This window comes from Danio rerio, chromosome 3, assembly GCF_049306965.1.
Source record: "Danio rerio strain Tuebingen ecotype United States chromosome 3, GRCz12tu, whole genome shotgun sequence".
Taxonomy (NCBI): domain Eukaryota; kingdom Metazoa; phylum Chordata; class Actinopteri; order Cypriniformes; family Danionidae; genus Danio; species Danio rerio.
Window position 1 is genome coordinate 5,841,660 of NC_133178.1, and position 17,882 is coordinate 5,859,541.

The 17,882-nt window shown below is 36.4% G+C and overlaps 1 protein-coding gene and 1 long non-coding RNA gene across 2 annotated transcripts in view; one reads left to right on the top strand and one right to left on the bottom strand.

Annotated features, from left to right (window-relative positions):
- The window catches only part of LOC101884089 (uncharacterized), a 34,870-nt gene extending 17,437 nt beyond the window's left edge, over positions 1–17,433 (bottom strand). Inside the window, exon 1 of the mRNA XM_073944093.1 lies at positions 17,345–17,433. The gene's annotated coding sequence lies outside the window, so the exon portion shown is untranslated. The remainder of the gene's footprint in view (positions 1–17,344) is intronic.
- LOC141381123 (uncharacterized) overlaps positions 1–17,882 on the top strand; it is a 41,534-nt gene that overhangs the window by 647 nt on the left and 23,005 nt on the right. The gene's annotated exons all lie outside the window — the stretch shown is intronic.

Genomic DNA, 17,882 nt, shown 5'->3' on the forward strand with positions numbered 1-17,882 from the left:
CGCAGACGAGTGGGCGCTGCTATTTGAATCTTTTTGGCATGAGACCTCCGGTCTCATTTACTTCCATTCATTTTTAGACATTAAAAACTGCTCGTTTCGCTGTTTGATGTTGTAAACTGATATTTCCTTGCTATATTATTCTACTTGGTCTGTATAGTCATGCAAACATTTGTTTGTAGAGTAAGTAGTTTGACCGTTTTTGCCGTTTATTATTCCTTGTCATTTCTCCCATAGGCGACTGAAACGGAAGTTCTATGTGGAACAAAATCAATGCCTAAAGTCTTGAATTAAAAAGCTTGTTGAATATCACAAACTGAAAAAAATAATACACCGTATTAACAAGTTCTTGCATTTTAATGACTTGAATTCCAGGGTTTGTATTTTTAGGTATTGAATAATAGGAACCATTTTTTATTATTTTTTGTCTCTTTTCTTTTAATCAAACAATTATTTGTATTGGTCATGTAAGGGTCATATATTAACTGAACTTCTAATGTTGTGGGTGAGTGCGGTGCATACTAATTAGCATTTTTGCAGAAGTAGATAGATGCGGGTCCAAAATTAAATTCAGCTCTGCAGAAACTTCCTGTCTGAATAGAGGTGTTAAAACTGAACACAGAACACAGAAAGATGTATACTTTGTTGTTGGGCAGAGAATTCATAGAAAAAGAGGAAGTATACCAAAGGGGCGGCCAATGGAGGACTGAACAATGACTGACAAGTGACGTTACACCAAAACTCCACCTGTTAAGATCGGTGGTGTATATATGCTGAAGTCAGGAAATAAATGTTAGTTGCGAACCTCTTGAATGTAATTCTTGTATTGCATTGGGGTAATGTAACCCAGAGCTCTGTCATCGAATTATTCATTTGTATCTAATAAATTGTTATGATTTTTGGCATTGAAGAAAAAACCTCTCCAGACCTTTTCTCTTGAACACGCATGGAATAGAGATAGATATTCCAACAATTTGGTGACCTCCGACGTGGAAAAGGGGGAGAGGAAGTTATTGATCTGTCGTATTGCATTGACATCATCGGCGCCGAAAAAATAAGGTAAGCAGAAAACCTGTTAAATCGAATTTCTGCAATTGGCCTAATCTAAATTAAATGATGTCATGTGATATGTAGGATTGATGTAGTTAAAAGTATAAGCATTTGAATAATTCGATGAATTTAAATGTATATTTGCTTTAAGTGTTAACCGGTTTGTAAATATTAGGATACGTGAGTATAGAGTTGTGGGGCAGCCAGGGGTAACTGTCGTTAGTATAGAGTTGTGGGGCAGCCAGGGGTAACTGTCGTTAGTATAGAGTTGTGGGGCAGCCAGGGGTAACTGTCGTTATATAGAGTTGTGGGGCAGCCAGGGGTAACTGTCGCTTCGGGTATTATTACGGTTTCGTCATATGGCATTCACTAAGTAAATCAGAACATAAGTTGATACACTTTGACTGTTTTTGCTTGTTTGGTAGAAGGAAAGATCAGACGAGGTCTGTGCTTCTTACACGGAATTGAATAAAATACCATCCTAGGGTGTATTATTCAGGTGACTACCGAGTACTGAATACTGTGATTTTACCTGGACAGGTGTTTGACGAATCACCTGAATTTTTTGGACTATAAGGGCGGGAGTCCAGCGGACGAACCGACGGGGGGTCCCGAACAGTCCGGGTGCAAATCCCAACGTTTTAGTAGGTCCAAGCGTTAAAGACAGCTATAGGGTCAGATTGTAAATAATCTAAAAAATAGGGACAGTTTAGTCGCCGAGGTTGTGACTCTGAGTGGATGATTTGCTTCACTGAAAAGGTGTGACTCTGTAGAAAATACAGAGAAAAGTCGACTCTGTTAAGGTGTGGTCGATTAGACAGACACAGGAAATTCAACTGTGGAAGGCGAATGTAAATATAAAAAGAAATTGAGACTTGTGTAGAGCACGCATTTTATTTTATGTAAATGTTTGTCTGCTGCGTTAGTGACTAACAGTTGAAAAAAGCATAGTGTATAGATATTTAGCCGGCTGTATATAAGCGTATATGATATTCAATTAAATGTCATTTAGAATTGTGAAAGTTCAGTAATTGGGAAAGTTCAAAAAGTTTGCAGGTGAAAATTTGATTGTTTGAGGAGGATAAATATATATATTTTGATTGTGTATGTGCAGTAAATGCAACATACAGAAGTTCATTAGTGTGTGTGTAAAACACTGTAAATTTGAGGAAGTGGAGGTGTGAAAAATGCATAAGTAATTCAATTAAGAATGTGAGCAATATGGAAAATGTCCCAGACAAAATTAAAAACTCAATGGGACAAGTGGTAAATGATTGGAACTAAGAAGAAAAATGTGGTAAAGTAATGAGAAACAATATATGAGAAGCTTAAATGTGAAAATTGTGTAAAATATGTGAGTAGAGCAATGATTGAACAGTAAAATTGGTTACAATTTTGAGAAACAGAGAATTTGAGTTTTACAAAAGTTAATAACATAGCAAAAGGGGGCCATAACGATGTTGTGGTAGTAAGAAATGGAAAAATTAGTTGGAATTTGTAATGTGGCAGGATTTTGGCATTTGTTGGAACGGCTGTAGAAAGACAGATGAGGGGAGAAAAAAGAGGAAGTGCTCAGGCAGACAATCTTAGACAGACTGACAACAAAAAGGAAATCAGAAAAAAGGAGCCACTCCTTTTCATGAGGAAGAAGCAGTTGAACTAGGGGTAGAAGGAGTAAATCATATGAAAAGAGTATATAAAATTGTTTTGATCAAATAATGATAGACTGTGATATAATAATTAGGGATATAGTATCAGTTACTAAATAAACAGATCTATTTCAATGTGGTATAAAAAAAGACAAGTAAAATAAAGTACCAATGAGAAATGTTTAATATAGTGATATTTGTTGAAATGGAACTTGAAGCTATACGAATGAATATATTAATAAAGAAATTAATTTACTAAATAAAGGAGGATGATTAAAACTTAGTTTGTTAATTAGAGAAATAAGAAAAAATAAATAAATGATACTAATAGGAAATGATAGAGAGAAATTAAAATACAACATAAAGACCAGCTATTAAAGAAACATTAGATTAAATACATTAGAGGAAAAATGAGGAAAATGACTTCGAGATGAGCTGTTAAACAGCAAAGAGATAAAATTGGCAAAAGTCTCTGGTCGATGAAGAGAAAAATTAGAAGAAAATGTGACAGTTTAAAATTTATCAACTGACGAGTTAATGAGCAAATATGTAAGGAAAATAAAAATATGGATAAGAAAAACTTAAAAGCTTAGAATTAAAGAAATCCAAGTTATGGTTTGATAAAAAAAAAGAAGAAGAAATGTTTAAAAAATATATTGAAATATGTTTGAAAAATATTATATACATAGAGAGAGAGAAAGACAGAGACATTAAACAGATGAGATAGAAACTAGAAAAATAGTTGGACTTGTAACACTTTGGGGAAGTAACACTTTGAGGAACTGAGATTTGATGTGAGAGGACAAGATTGAGTTTAGGTGCAAAAACTAAATAGAAAAATAATATTAGTAATAATAATGATTGAAAAAAAATAAAAAATTTGTTATGGCTTACACTGGCTGTTTTCATCTATGAAAGTCAGCTGCATAAGACTATCTAAGCCATCATCTAGGGTCAAAGAAAAATCATGGACACTTAGTGGATGTGGATGAACAAGATGAAGTGAGTTCAATTTTTCTAAATTTAAAAATGATAAACACCAAGAAAGAAATTGATAATTAAACATTTTATTTCAGATATAAAAAAAAAAACATATTAAACAAATATGTGGGGTCAATGCCTAATATGAACCATGAGATATAGCAGTAATGTTGAACAATTATACCACAGGGTAGGCCATGTCATAATTTGTGTTTTATGAATAATAACCCAACTGTGTCTTGTTTTTTAGTCTCCACCATCGTAGTGCCCTACAGCTTTGCCTGCAGACTAAGCAGACCATAGTGCTGAGTGGATGGGAGTGAAGATGTCAAACTTTACTTAAAGCTATTATTGGGGGTCAAATTGATTTTAAACTTAATAAAACCTGTCTCATTGGTTAGACTCTAGAATGTGGTCTCAATGGCTCACATGGTTCTTGAGTGCATGTTTCCCTAACATCAGAGATACCAAGTTCTGAAGGAAAACTGAGAAGAAGGTGGCAGTGGAGAAGAGCAGTAACTGGTCTCCATGAGACATTATTCCAAAGACGGGTAAGACTCTCGTTGGCCACCGGGAGCGACCTAAGCCAGGAATTTTGTCGCGGAAGACTGGGCATGGTTGTGGAGTGGAGCAGTGATGCTTGAAAGGCCTAGAGCATCCGAGTATTGAGGGGCACTGTGAAAGATCAGTGGTCTGCCTCAGAAATGTGGGCTCCTCCAAACCAGACCACAGCAAACTGCTAATTATGTCTGGAGATCAGACACTCAGAAAAAAAAGAACTTGTGGGTAAAGTAAGAGGCAGGGTGCTGTCAAGAACCATTTGAGACCATATGATGACTGGTAATATGAAAGAGACAGAATTTATTAAGGTTTTATGAAAATAATAACTAAGAAAAAGACTTAAAGGAAAATATACAATGAATCTCTAAATGTAAAATGTTGAAATTATATTTAACTATTTTTGCAAATTTTCATAGGTTTACTGATACAGGGCAGGAACAGGATATAGGAGGAAGTACAATGTATGGGGGTGACTAAAGAAGAAGAAACAACTATTGGTAACTGAAGAAGTAATTTAAATTATAAATTTTGATGGAATTTATTATTGAAGTAAAGATTTACTAAAAGCAAAATATAATGTTGAATAATCTAAATTAAGATGGCATATTAAAAACTAGAAAAGGTTGGTAACAGAAAAAAATATTTATGGGTAAAGAAGAAATTGAAACATGAAAAATTTAACTCACGTCATCGGGTAAAAATTAATAGTTCTAATCTGATAAAAGAATTAAAACATAATAAGAGAGTTTAAGAAAACAGATTTTCTTTCACATATAACCATGTGAAGAAGTTTAATGATGAAGTCAAAATACAGCTGAAAGAAACGGATGAGAAAATGTAGTGATTTTTAGTTAGCTTATAAAAGTATATAAAAAGTGTATGGGCAACTAGTTGAATTGAAATGACGTAGAACTAATTAGTAGCCAAAAGAAAATCATAAAAATGATTAGAACAAACTAAGTAATAAATAGTTGAGAAAATTAATTATCAAAAGTAGTGTCAAATTCAAAAACTGATTGATTATTAGTAAAATACTTAAATGGAGGATTATAAAATAATAGTGTATGCAGAAATATGGTCATACTGGTAAAAAATGTAAATTGATTGATTTTTGAATTATCAGAGAGAGTGGTGTTGATTAAGCATGTTGATGAAATCTTACTTGCAGAAAAAAAGTGGACAACTAATGGATTAGAAGTAAGCAGTTGTTATGACATTTATATGGAACTAGATTTAAAGGAAGTAAATAAAAAATTATAGGTGATTAGATAACACGCCATAATATTGGGACAAGCGATGTCTGGGATAGGTGGAGTCAGGATAGGTGGAGTCACTAAATAAATAAGCCATTTCAAATAACTGTAAACTGGTGACTCTAAAAGACATGGTAATAAGACTAATATTGATAATAAGACAAAATTATATTTAGAGATATCAGAAACTGCAAGAGACGAATGAGGGTGAGGTTACAATTGATTATAGAGATATGGGAGAACAGGCGAATAAAAAATATATCTGCTAGTCATGATTGACAGCTATACTGGATGGCTGGAGGAGTGGCCAGCAAGCAAGGAGGACAGTCAGACAGTGATGAAGTGTTTAATGAACGACGATTTAGAAACAAATAGATGTTGAGTAAGAATTAGATTGGATAATGATAAACACTGAAATAATGAATATTTGAAATTGCATCAAGTAATGGGCCTAAAGCATGAATTTAGGGATGGTGTAAGACTAATAATTACAGGGAAAGGTAGAGAAAATTGATTCAAAGTTAAACACAATTGGCAAAATTCTGTGCACAGACCAAACTGAATTGGATAAAAATCATGTTGAGGGGTATTAGTTTGTTATGGAACAAAACAATGGAATTAATGACTTTTGCATTGTTTACAGGACTGCAGTTTTGGGGACCTGGTGCAGCTTGGATGTGCAGTGGATCACTTATGTAGAGATTATATAATGACAAATTAACAATCTTATTCCCTATTTTTTCTAAACAGGTTGCTGAAGGTGTGAGGCTGGCCGGATTAACTTGACAGTCAATATAGGGGTGTAAAACGGCCTGGAGCTAGGCCCAGGCCGAAAGGGGGATAAAACACAAAAAGGGGATATCTGATATCTAATTGGAGTGTGTAAGCATGTATTGGTGTGGGAGCTGAACACGCTGCAACACCAATGCATGAGGCCAACTGTATATTAGATACAGGCCAACACAAAAAAGGGGAACCGAAAACCACATTAAATTCTAAAATAGAAAGAGAAAATAAGACTGATTTACTAGCAGATGACAATCTGACAGAAAGTGTGTGATTAAGTGTGTATGGACGTTTCCCAGAGATGGGTTGCAGCTGGAAGGGCATCCGCTGTGTAAAACATATGTTGGATAAGTTGATGGTTCATTTCACTGACGGTGGGGACCCCAAATTAATAAAGGGACTAAGCTTTAAAAAAAATTTTTTTAAAAATGAATGAATGAATGAATGAATTGGACAAATTAGACTGGAGAAATTTTAGAAAAATTTAATATTTTAAATTTATTTTAATATTATTTTATTTTACACATTAGTTTTTTGATTTTTTTTAGTATTTTTATTCTTTATTTTAAGACACATTTTTTATCTTTTATGTGAAGACATTTTTAATATTTTTATTATCTTTCATTTTAAGAAATTTCCATGACTTTTTATCTTTTATTTTAATACCTTTCTAATGCTTTTTAAATCCTTTGTTATTATAAAGACGTTTGTCATAATCTTTTATTTTAATACATTCAATGCTTTAAAAAAAATATATCTATATATATATATATATATATATATATATATATATATATATATATATATATATATTTTATTTTAAGATGCTTTTGGATCTTTTATTTTGAGACATTTTTAAGATTATTTTATTTTAAACACATCATTATGATTGTAAGATTCTTTTATTTGAACACATTTTTAAGGATTATTTTATTTTGAGCCATTGTTGTTTTTAAATCTTTCATTTAAAGACATTTTAAGATTTTATTTTAAGCCATTGTTGCTTTTGAACCTTTTATTTGAAGAGATTCTTAAGATTTTTATTTTATTTTAAGTACATTGTTGTGCTTTTGATTTTCCCATTTAAAGACATAAAAAAAAAAAAAAAAGAATCTAGTTTAAATATGTTTGAATTTTGGTTTTAATAATTTGGTGACGAGTTTGAATTGTTAGTTTAATAACCTTGTTATGATTTAGTTCTGAACTTTTCATTTTAATAATTGTCGAGTTTAATCCTACTTTGAAGCTGTTTTTCATCCTAAATCTCAATTGTGATTTTGTGCTTTAATGACTTTAAAATGTTGAAATTCAGTTTGAACTCTTCAGGGGGGTTATAATTTTGTACTAGTAAATTTCTAATTCCAATCACAAGTGTTTTCACAAGTGTTGATCTTTGATCATAATTATATAGTGGGATTATTAATTAGAGCATATCTTTATGGGTGTGGATTTCCTTTTAATCAGATTTTTATTTTTTTGTGTTGGAGTTTTTAAATTTTGTTTGCTGTTTATTATTCTCATTCTTATTCTAATTTTGGTGGGGAAGAAGAAAAAAAAAATTACCTTTATTGTTAAAGTGTATAAGAATGGAAAATTTTAATTATGGGATAATTGGAAGTTAATAAGAGTGTTGGGAGTAATAAGCCTGAATATAGCAAGTATAAATCTTATTAAAAGAAGATATCGGAGTGACTTCAAGAGGGAAGAGACGGCACCACCGAAGAGGAGAACCAAGAGTGTGGAAATTATGAACTGAATCCAGAAAAGTTAAAGAAATTGAGTTAAAAGGGGTTTTGGGCATCATCTAACACTGAAAGAGCACTGTGATGTTAGAGATTATTTTGAATAAGAGGTAAAACAAAGATTTAGGCAAAGGCCTGCATAATGACAGTTAAAACATTTGTGGGGATTTGATTATCTGTTTTTGTTTTTGTCTGCTCCAATGAGGAGCAGAAAGGGGGATTATTGAATAATAGGAACCATTTTTTATTATTTTTTGTCTCTTTTCTTTTAATCAAACAATTATTTGTATTGGTCATGTAAGGGTCATATATTAACTGAACTTCTAATGTTGTGGGTGAGTGCGGTGCATACTAATTAGCATTTTTGCAGAAGTAGATAGATGCGGGTCCAAAATTAAATTCAGCTCTGCAGAAACTTCCTGTCTGAATAGAGGTGTTAAAACTGAACACAGAACACAGAAAGATGTATACTTTGTTGTTGGGCAGAGAATTCATAGAAAAAGAGGAAGTATACCAAAGGGGCGGCCAATGGAGGACTGAACAATGACTGACAAGTGACGTTACACCAAAACTCCACCTGTTAAGATCGGTGGTGTATATATGCTGAAGTCAGGAAATAAATGTTAGTTGCGAACCTCTTGAATGTAATTCTTGTATTGCATTGGGGTAATGTAACCCAGAGCTCTGTCATCGAATTATTCATTTGTATCTAATAAATTGTTATGATTTTTGGCATTGAAGAAAAAACCTCTCCAGACCTTTTCTCTTGAACACGCATGGAATAGAGATAGATATTCCAACATAGGTCCTGAAATTTAACATATCTGTTTATTTAAGCTGTGAATATTTCAACGAAAAATATTTCAAACACGTTTTCATATTTAAAAATTCAATAATTCATATTCAATTTTCAGATTTCACTTACAAAATATTCAATACCCTCTAAAAATACGATGTATAATATTCAAAAGGTAATTTTCAGTTCATTTTATTTCAGTTCTAATATTCGCTTCCATAAATTCAGTGGATCAAATTCGACTGATAAAATTCAACATTACATCCGGGAACTGCAGGAGAAGCAATAGATTGCAGATTGAAGATCGCCAGCTGCTCTAGCTTTCACCAGCAGGTGGAGATGGAATAATGTAAGATTTTTAACCCAGTAAACAGGCGAGAAAAAGGCTAATAAAGGCAAAAAAGTAGCATTCAATTTTAATATCAATGCCTTGGACATTATAAATAATAAAAAGTATGAGTAAAATGAGTAAATGAGGTTTTAGTCATCTATATTTGCCCTTATGTAACGGAAGCCAGCTGGTGATCGCGTAAAGCTCACTCCTCGGATCCAGGGACAGACGTTGTTCTGCAATCTTATCGGAGCTTGTCTCCCATGCTGGCTCGTTACCTGCTCGGACCGTTGCGGTTACTTGCACATAAACCGTCTTTTGATGAATATGATGTTACATATTGTCTATCTTTATTGACTCCTTCTTCCATAGACGCCAAGTATTATATTTACTTGCGAGAGAATGCAAAACATCTTTGCGAGGGAACGCAAAAACTATATTTTCCTCCCACTCATTTTTTTCCTTCACCCATTTTTTTTTTTTTTTTCACCCAGCCAATTTTTTTCTCCTTCACTACGTACTCACCTTGACCTTGCAAGGCTGGTCTAGATGGTTTTAGCTGATCATCTCCCAACCTGACCAGCTAAGACCAGGCTGAAAACGACTGGAGACTGTTGGGGAACTCATTGTGTCTTGATGAATTTCTGATGAATGTATTACTCTCATTTATATTATTATTTTTGAGTGATTTCAGTATTATTATTATTATTATATTATTACCCATACCTGTGGCATTATTATCAGGTATGTGTGCTTGGGTAAATAAAAAAGAAGTCACCCTGTGTAAATGCAGTCAGAGATGAGAAGAGAAATTAAAAGAGCGGCATTAATGTCACAATGAGAGTAGATTTATAGAAGCAATACCATAAGGACACCTGCGTTCTGTTCTGTAACTCATGATCATACACACTCAGACATGCGCCCCCGCTTAGTTGTAATGACTTTTAAAAATATGAGTACCTATGAACTTCAGCTGAAATTACAGTTGACAGCTCAGTGGATAATGAACAAAATATACTGTTGAGCATTGCTTTTTGGCTGAGTTATCACTTTTGAAACAGGAAGGAGAGACCTTGATTGGACATGGGTAAGACCCCTGAAAGACCCTGAGATTCTATTGGTGGTGGACACCACAGAGATTTAAAATCCTATCAGTGGAGAAGCTAAGGGAGGTGTGTAATGTATACATTTGGGTGGAGTCTTAAGACAAAGAAGTATATTTAAACTGTGTGCTAGCCTATACTCATCAGACACTTGAACGACCTGTCTTTGTTGTTACTGATGCTGTAACAATAAACTAATTTGCCTAAAGACTTCGGAGATCTCAGATTTGGTATTTTTTGAGAACTTTGGGCCCTATCATACACCCGGCGCAGTGTGGTGCAAGGCGTGACGCAGTAATCTTTTGTTAGTTTCAGCTTGGCGCAAGAGTGGTTTTGAGGCGTTGCGCTGCGCTGTTTAAATAGCAAATGCATTAGCGCTCATTTTTGCGTCATAGGCGTTCTGGTCTGAAAAGGGAGGCGTTCTGAGGCGGACCGCTGGCGCGTTGCTATTTTGAGAATCTATAATAGATTTTTTATTAAACCAAAACAAACCCGGTCTAAACTCCGGTGCAGAGTTGCGCCTCGCTTACACACTGCTTAATACACACAAGAGAGCAATAGGCAAATATCTTTACATATGAAAAAATGTAAATATTAAGGATATATATAGGATATAACAAGAATAGATATAGAATATAAATATAAAGGATTAAAATATTACAAAAAATATTATTTTCTAGCCTACATAAATATGAAAAATCACTGCTTTTATGTCTTCTTCATCAGCGTTTTGCGCTTTGCGCATGGACCGTCAAAATAGAGCCCTTTGACTTAAAGACTTTGCATATTTTGCAGACCAGAATCTTTTTTCCACAAAAACAACAGCCTGGAAATGGCCAAAGCCTCTTTAAAACCAGGCTGATCAACCAGCTAAAACCAGCCAACCAGCCTAGGCTGGTTTAAGCAGTTTTTTTTTCAGTAGGGTGACCACCAGGAAAATTCCCGATCATAGATATTTGTGGATGTGTGTATATCTCTGGCTTTAGATGGCCACTGTCCGCCACTGCACCTTGGTCCCGCATTCATTTCAACTGGACCAAGTCTGGCTTCTATACGAGAGGCAAACGTGGACCATATCTGGGCCAAGTCTCAGCCAAGTTAATCACCCATAACTGGGCCTGAAATGAGCCAGATATGTTGGTGTGTCACGACTGCAATGTTTTTTTTAAAAACCCTTGAAGCATTTCACTTTACGGCTGTGCGTTTTCTTAAAGCGACCTGATAGAATTGATAGAATTTTTTCTTTACTCAAATATAATTGAATGTATTTTAAAAGGGGGTCACGACAGGCCAAACTTACGTGGCCCACATATACATTTTTAACATCTGGGTCAAATACTACATTTGATATGTGGCCCAGTCTTGAAAGCGGCCTGTAAGACCACATGTGCCATATGCCAGTGCTGGACGAATGACTGCTGTGCCAGCTTTATGCCAAATCTGGGCCAGAATTCTTTGCTACCTGGGCACATACAGACCTTTCCAGAAAGTTGCCGGTAATTTTCTGGAAAGGTCTGTATGTGTAAAAGGGGCTTTTGTCAATTGTAAGAGGACTGTAAATGTGGTGTTTTAGATGAAGCACTAATAAACACTGGAGTCTTCATGGACTGACTCTCTCTGAGACACTTCTGTTCACATTTTCAGTTAGTCTTGTTTTGAATCTGCGCTATGGTGATAAACAGGCATTTGTAGCTCCGCCCTCTTTTGAAAAGAGCACAATCTCATTTGAATTTAAAGCGACAGTCACCAAAACACCGCAATTATGATCAAAGCCTAAAAAAAGAGGCAGATTCAGAGAGTTAGAGACATTATTTGTGTGGTACTTTGAGCTGAAGCATCACATACACTATAGTTGACTTGTTTTACATTTTAGGTTCCCTATAAGTGTCGTTGCTGAGAAATTTTTGGTGTCTTTATATGAAGTTGTGTGAACTTTATACTGTCACCTTATATTTGTTGCATTTCTTCTGGTATTATCATCCTGTGTGTTTGACTCTAAATCGTCCCCCTTATAGACTCATCTGAATATAAAGAAGCCATTGTCGGGCAGACTAAAATTAGACGCGCTCTGTCGCAGCGCAGTCAGAATCTATATGGAAGAACAAGAGATGCATAGAGCAGATGGCAAAGGCTGCGTTGCCGTAGGCTAAAAAGCTAAGGGTTACATACAGCCAGAGATGCGAAAACCTATTATATGCTAGTATTGCAGGATGTTCACGAGACCAAAATTGAATTACGCAAACCCCTGACATGAGCAATGCTCCCTCTAATATGTGTCTGAGCGAACGCACAAACTCCCTGAGCAGCATCAGACGTCATGTGCACTGTGGTCATGCCAGCATCGCATGCATCCAATGTTACATGGTTTATTAAAAGAACCAAATTACGGCTGGACAGCTATACTTTATCTGCTAATAAGTTTCCGTACTTTACATTTATTTGCGGTTGTGACCTGCTATATAGGATGCTGACCTCTGTTCTGTTCACTTTTGATGTTGAAAATTAAACTCTACAGTTAAACAAAGTGACTTTTACTGACATTTTAGAACTTTGAAATAATAATATCATTAATAAGAAACCATATCTAGAGAAACAAGTCTGTAAGATAACAGGACATGCGCTGGCAGTTTATTACAAGGTGTTTGCAGCATAATATACAACACCAACCCAGATAATGCATCACTGCAAACTATTAGAAATGCTCATAAAAGTCACTTTTTCACACTTTTTGAGGTTAAAACTTGTTGGAATTGCAATTCAAAAGCAGAAATAAACAGGACAAAATAAAGAAACACAGGAAACTGCTGCAAATTGTTGTTTACAGTGGACAATGAAAGTCTTGTTTATGACCTGTGTAGTATCAAGAAGCACATCCCAGGTGTCTCCTCGCCCTAAAGTACTGACAGTGCTTGACAATAAGGACTGCCTGATGGCCCAGGGCCAGCATGCGAAACACTCGGGCCAGTGTTGCCAACTTAGCGACTTTGTTGCTAGATTTAACTTCTTTTCCGACCCCCCTATCGACAAATGTTCAAAAAAGCGACTAGCAGCAAATCTAGCGGCTTTTTTATGTTATTGGAGATTTTTATAGACTGTCATTTGACCATACTGTGCCGTCCCTACACTTCTCAACGAGCTGTGGGTGATGCCGCCGGCCCCTCCCCTGCTTCACAGCACTGACAGGCGGTCCAATCCTTGTACATACGTCTCTCCCACCTACAGTCTGACAGCAGATCACTCATTTGCTTACTGACGGCCAGGCACGTGCACACATAGGGCTCAACCTGTGCAGTGCACATGCCCTTTTTAGTCTTGGATAGAAAGTGCCCTTCCAAAATGATCAAAAGTGCCCCCGCGACACATACCGCCCTTCGGTAGGCGCGCGACAACACCGCTCTTGAGTACGCGCGCTCCACCCTCCACCCCCCGTTTACAGTATGTGCGCGACAACACCGCTCTTTAGTACGCACGCGAAAACAACCCCCCACCCCCCCGCTATACAAAAAATATATTCTGCACATGCCCATTGGACAGTCTGTGCATGGGCCTGCTGACGGCCAATGATTTAGCACCGGCAGTGAGAAGGTATTTCCCTTGTACAGTCAAACCGATCTGCTTCTCCTCTATTTTAACAATTTTACTTGGCCGTTTATTTTTTCTTGATTACAATCACAGATATTTTACGTGAGAGTTTCAGAACTTGTCTGAGTTTATTACGTCTGAGAGATTACTGCAAATTCACATCTATAATAATATACTGTATTCAAACAGCAATACATTTAGCTAAACTGACATGCCTAAAGCGCAGAGCAGACATAAATATCCCTTTATTAACCATCAGCTGTTAAACAGACATGGTAGAAAGTGATGATGTCAGTAATATGCAAATTAACATATGATGCAATCTAGCGACTTTTCGGGCAGAGCTTAGCGCCTTTTTGTTGAAAATAGTTGGCAACAGTGGGCATTATAAAAGTAAACACCGCAATCAAACTATTACCATCATGTAGGACTTTTCGCCATATTTTCTGACAAGATCCACGCTGCTGTAAAGGACCGCGCACACACCGCGAAATGAAGTTTTTTTCTTTGCATTCAGCGTGCGTTATTAAATTCCATAACACTCTCACCAGTCCTTACTCCTTATTTGTGTCTAATACCTAGGGATGGCTGATGTGAAACTGATGTTTCGACACAGTGTCGAGATCCCGAAGCGCAAGTGTTTCGAAACACTGCACCGAAGCATGATCCGAAGCACTCAAGTCACGTGACTAAAGTGTTTCGAAACACCTAGTCACGTGACTAAAGCGATTCAAAGCATCGATAAGCTTAGAAACGTTTCGAGACCTAGCGAATCGTCATTTGACTGCCAATTAATCTCTGTCTCATATGGCTTAGAGGACTGTGTGTTTGCTAATTGATTCTATGCTTTGCATGATGTTTTGGGTTCGAATGTTTTGGGTTCGAATCCCAACTTGTACAAATACTCTGGTTTTATGTATTTTAATCATGTTTCTGTTTTGTGTAGCCTAAATAGGATACAGCTACAGTTATGCCATCAATTTAGCATCATTTTTGTAACACTGTAAAACAATAATAAATATTTTTACAGTATGGTTGGGTTTAGGGTTTGGGTAGACATTAATAAAATACAATAAATGGGAAATTTAATGAATAATATAAATAATTCTTGATAACTTCAGGCCACCGTTGTTGATCTAGCAACAACCCTGTTTTAAGACAAAAACAAGACATATTTATTCACAAATTGTTTATTCGGATATCAGACCAATGTTGAAACAAAACGATACAAGAGCAAAGCATTACCAACTGGTATTAAAGCATTTCAAAATAACTGCGACAGACTGGCTTCAAAACCTACTAACCCTGCATGGACGTCTGACACCTTATCCACTATACTATGTTACTTGAGAATTTTAGGTACAAAGTTGGGTTTAATGCCTCAATTTGTCCAATAGTTCTTTGCTGAAGCTGTTTCAGTGCAATACATAAAAATATGACCACTAGATGTCACTGTAGAGTGAGGTTTCGAAACGTTTCGAAGCTTCGACACATTTGCTTCGAATGTTTCAGTGTTTCACGAAGCCTCGCTGTGCCCACCACTACTAATACCCCAGTTTGTCACATTTGTCTGAAATGTTCATGAGCGAATGTGAAACTGCCGAACTGCAGTTAAAGTCAGGCATCCTGCTGATTTGATTCAGAAGGGCACAAATTTGTCAGACGGCTCACCGGTCATGTATACATCCGCGCTAAATTATCAAGGTGAAAGTCATCTTAGCTCGCGTAGTATAGACCCAGCTCCCAACCCAACTTTGAGAATAGATTAACGGCAATATTTTTTTTTTTTTTTTTTTATAAATGATGCACGTTAACACCGATAACGGCTCACCACTAATATATTATTAACTATTAACTTTTTTTTTTTTGGTGGGGCCAATAGAAAAAATCCTTAGCATTGAACCCTGACTGCTGTATGTTCTTGCACACTTATTTGACTTTTTGGCAAAAAATAAAATAAAAATGACTGTGATTTCACAATCAGCGGGAGACAGTGTTTTTTGCCCACCAGGGGGGGGTGTTTTATTAATGATTTGATGATGTTGTGGAAAAAAGATTCTGGTCTGCCAAATATTTTTAGGTTTCTAAGCCAAAGTCTTTAAAAAAAAACAAAGTCTGAGATCTCCGAAGTCTTTAGGTAAAGCAGTTTATTGTTACAGCATCAGTAACAACAGAGACAGGTTGTTCCAGTGTCTGATGAGTATTGGCTAGCACACGGTTTAAATACACTTCTTTGTCTTAACACCCAAATTTACACATTAGCACACCTCCATTAGCTTCTCCACTAATAGGATCTCAAATCTCCCAGATGCTCCCTACTTAGGGCCAGTTGAGTCATTTCTTTATCGCCAATAGAAGCTTAGTTTTTTTAGGGATCCTTTCTACCCATAGAGCCCCTATTTTGCATTAAAAATGTCATATTTCGGTTTTAAGGCTGATATGCGTGCAACGTTAAAAACACTTTCATTGTCTTAATATGCATTAACATGCATTTTTTAAAAATGTAATAATCCCAGCGACTCCCATATGAATCATTCAGTGATTCATTTGTTCCCAAACACCTCCTTAGCGCGAAAGTAATCTGCAGTGATTGGTCTGATGACCCAGTGTATTGCGATTGGTCAACTGCGTTCAGCACGAGAGAGAGAAAAACCCACCACGGCTATGAAATAGCAGCCAGAAAATATGTGAGAGCCCAATGCAGGAATGCAATAAATGAATGCAGTTAAAGGCCAGCACATTGCTCGACTCTTAACCTTAACCCCAAGTAATAGCAACACACATTCAGTATTAATCCACTTTAGCAAAAGTTGAACCATTGAAAATTGACCGCGCCACGTGTGAGGAACACCTGATAGTGGCCAAAGCAAAGGCAAACAGCAGAGAGTCGCCAGTTCAGAAACGCATTTAAATCAGTAAAGGAAGAAGCACGCTTCACATTTTTAACATGGTTTTGGACGCGATATGTGAACAGCCCCTGTCACATTACGGGATTGTAATCAAGAACAAAAACGGGAGTAGAATCCAAGTGCAGATTTTAATGATTATTGTTCAGTGAAAGTGACAAAGTAACAAACAAACGAGGAACTCAAACAGACTAAACTAGAACTAGACTTAGACAACTATGACAAGATACAGAGCAAGATCAGGAACACATACCAATAAAGACGACAGCGACCAACAGAGGATGAATGGTTGAAAATATAGTCCAGGTAATCAACGGTGAACGGAGACAGCTGTGGTTGTAAATCAGTGTATATGACAGACCGGCTGTGTGCACGAAAGAATGTATGGAAATGTAGTTCTTAACCACTGTAGTTCGCTGGGAGTTGCTGGCGAACTACAGTGGCATCTGGTGGACAAACACAGTCATGACAGCCCCATACAGATTTAACCTGAGAGATACAGTACAAGCACTGATCTATATTAGATGTGATTACAACTTATAACACACAATTAAACACATATTTTGCAAACTCCACAAAACGAGGCAACAATTTTAAAGACACTTACGTGTTATGATCTGTAGGAAGAGGAAACTGGTCCATATGAGCTGTAGTTACTGACAGAGTCCCATTGTCTCTGCTGCTCCTTCAATAGCAAACGGCCGATGAATCCTGCGTTGCAGCGTAGGTTATTGTATCAGTCATCAGAGAAAAATGGCGGGAACAAACACAACACTAGGTTGGCTGTTCTATTATATTGTTGTGAAAATGAACTTTACCTCTTTTATTCCCCACAGCCATGGCCGGCGAGTCAATACAGGCAACCCAGGCGGTGGCCTAGGATGGCAGAATAGAGAAGGCGGCGTCTGCGACATCTTCCTACTTTCGTCCGCTAAAATCCCCCCCATCGCCCTGATTCTCGCTGTCGTACACGCAATCACACCCACGTCTCTCATTTTCACTTCAAGTTCAGTACATATTTGGTGATCGACGTTGATGCGATCAAACAAAAGATCCGAACCCAACTCGATTCGTTTATTCGACTCAGAGTCAAATATTTCGCTAAAGAGTCAATAGTTTTAAACATGCTGCACTTTTAGATTTAA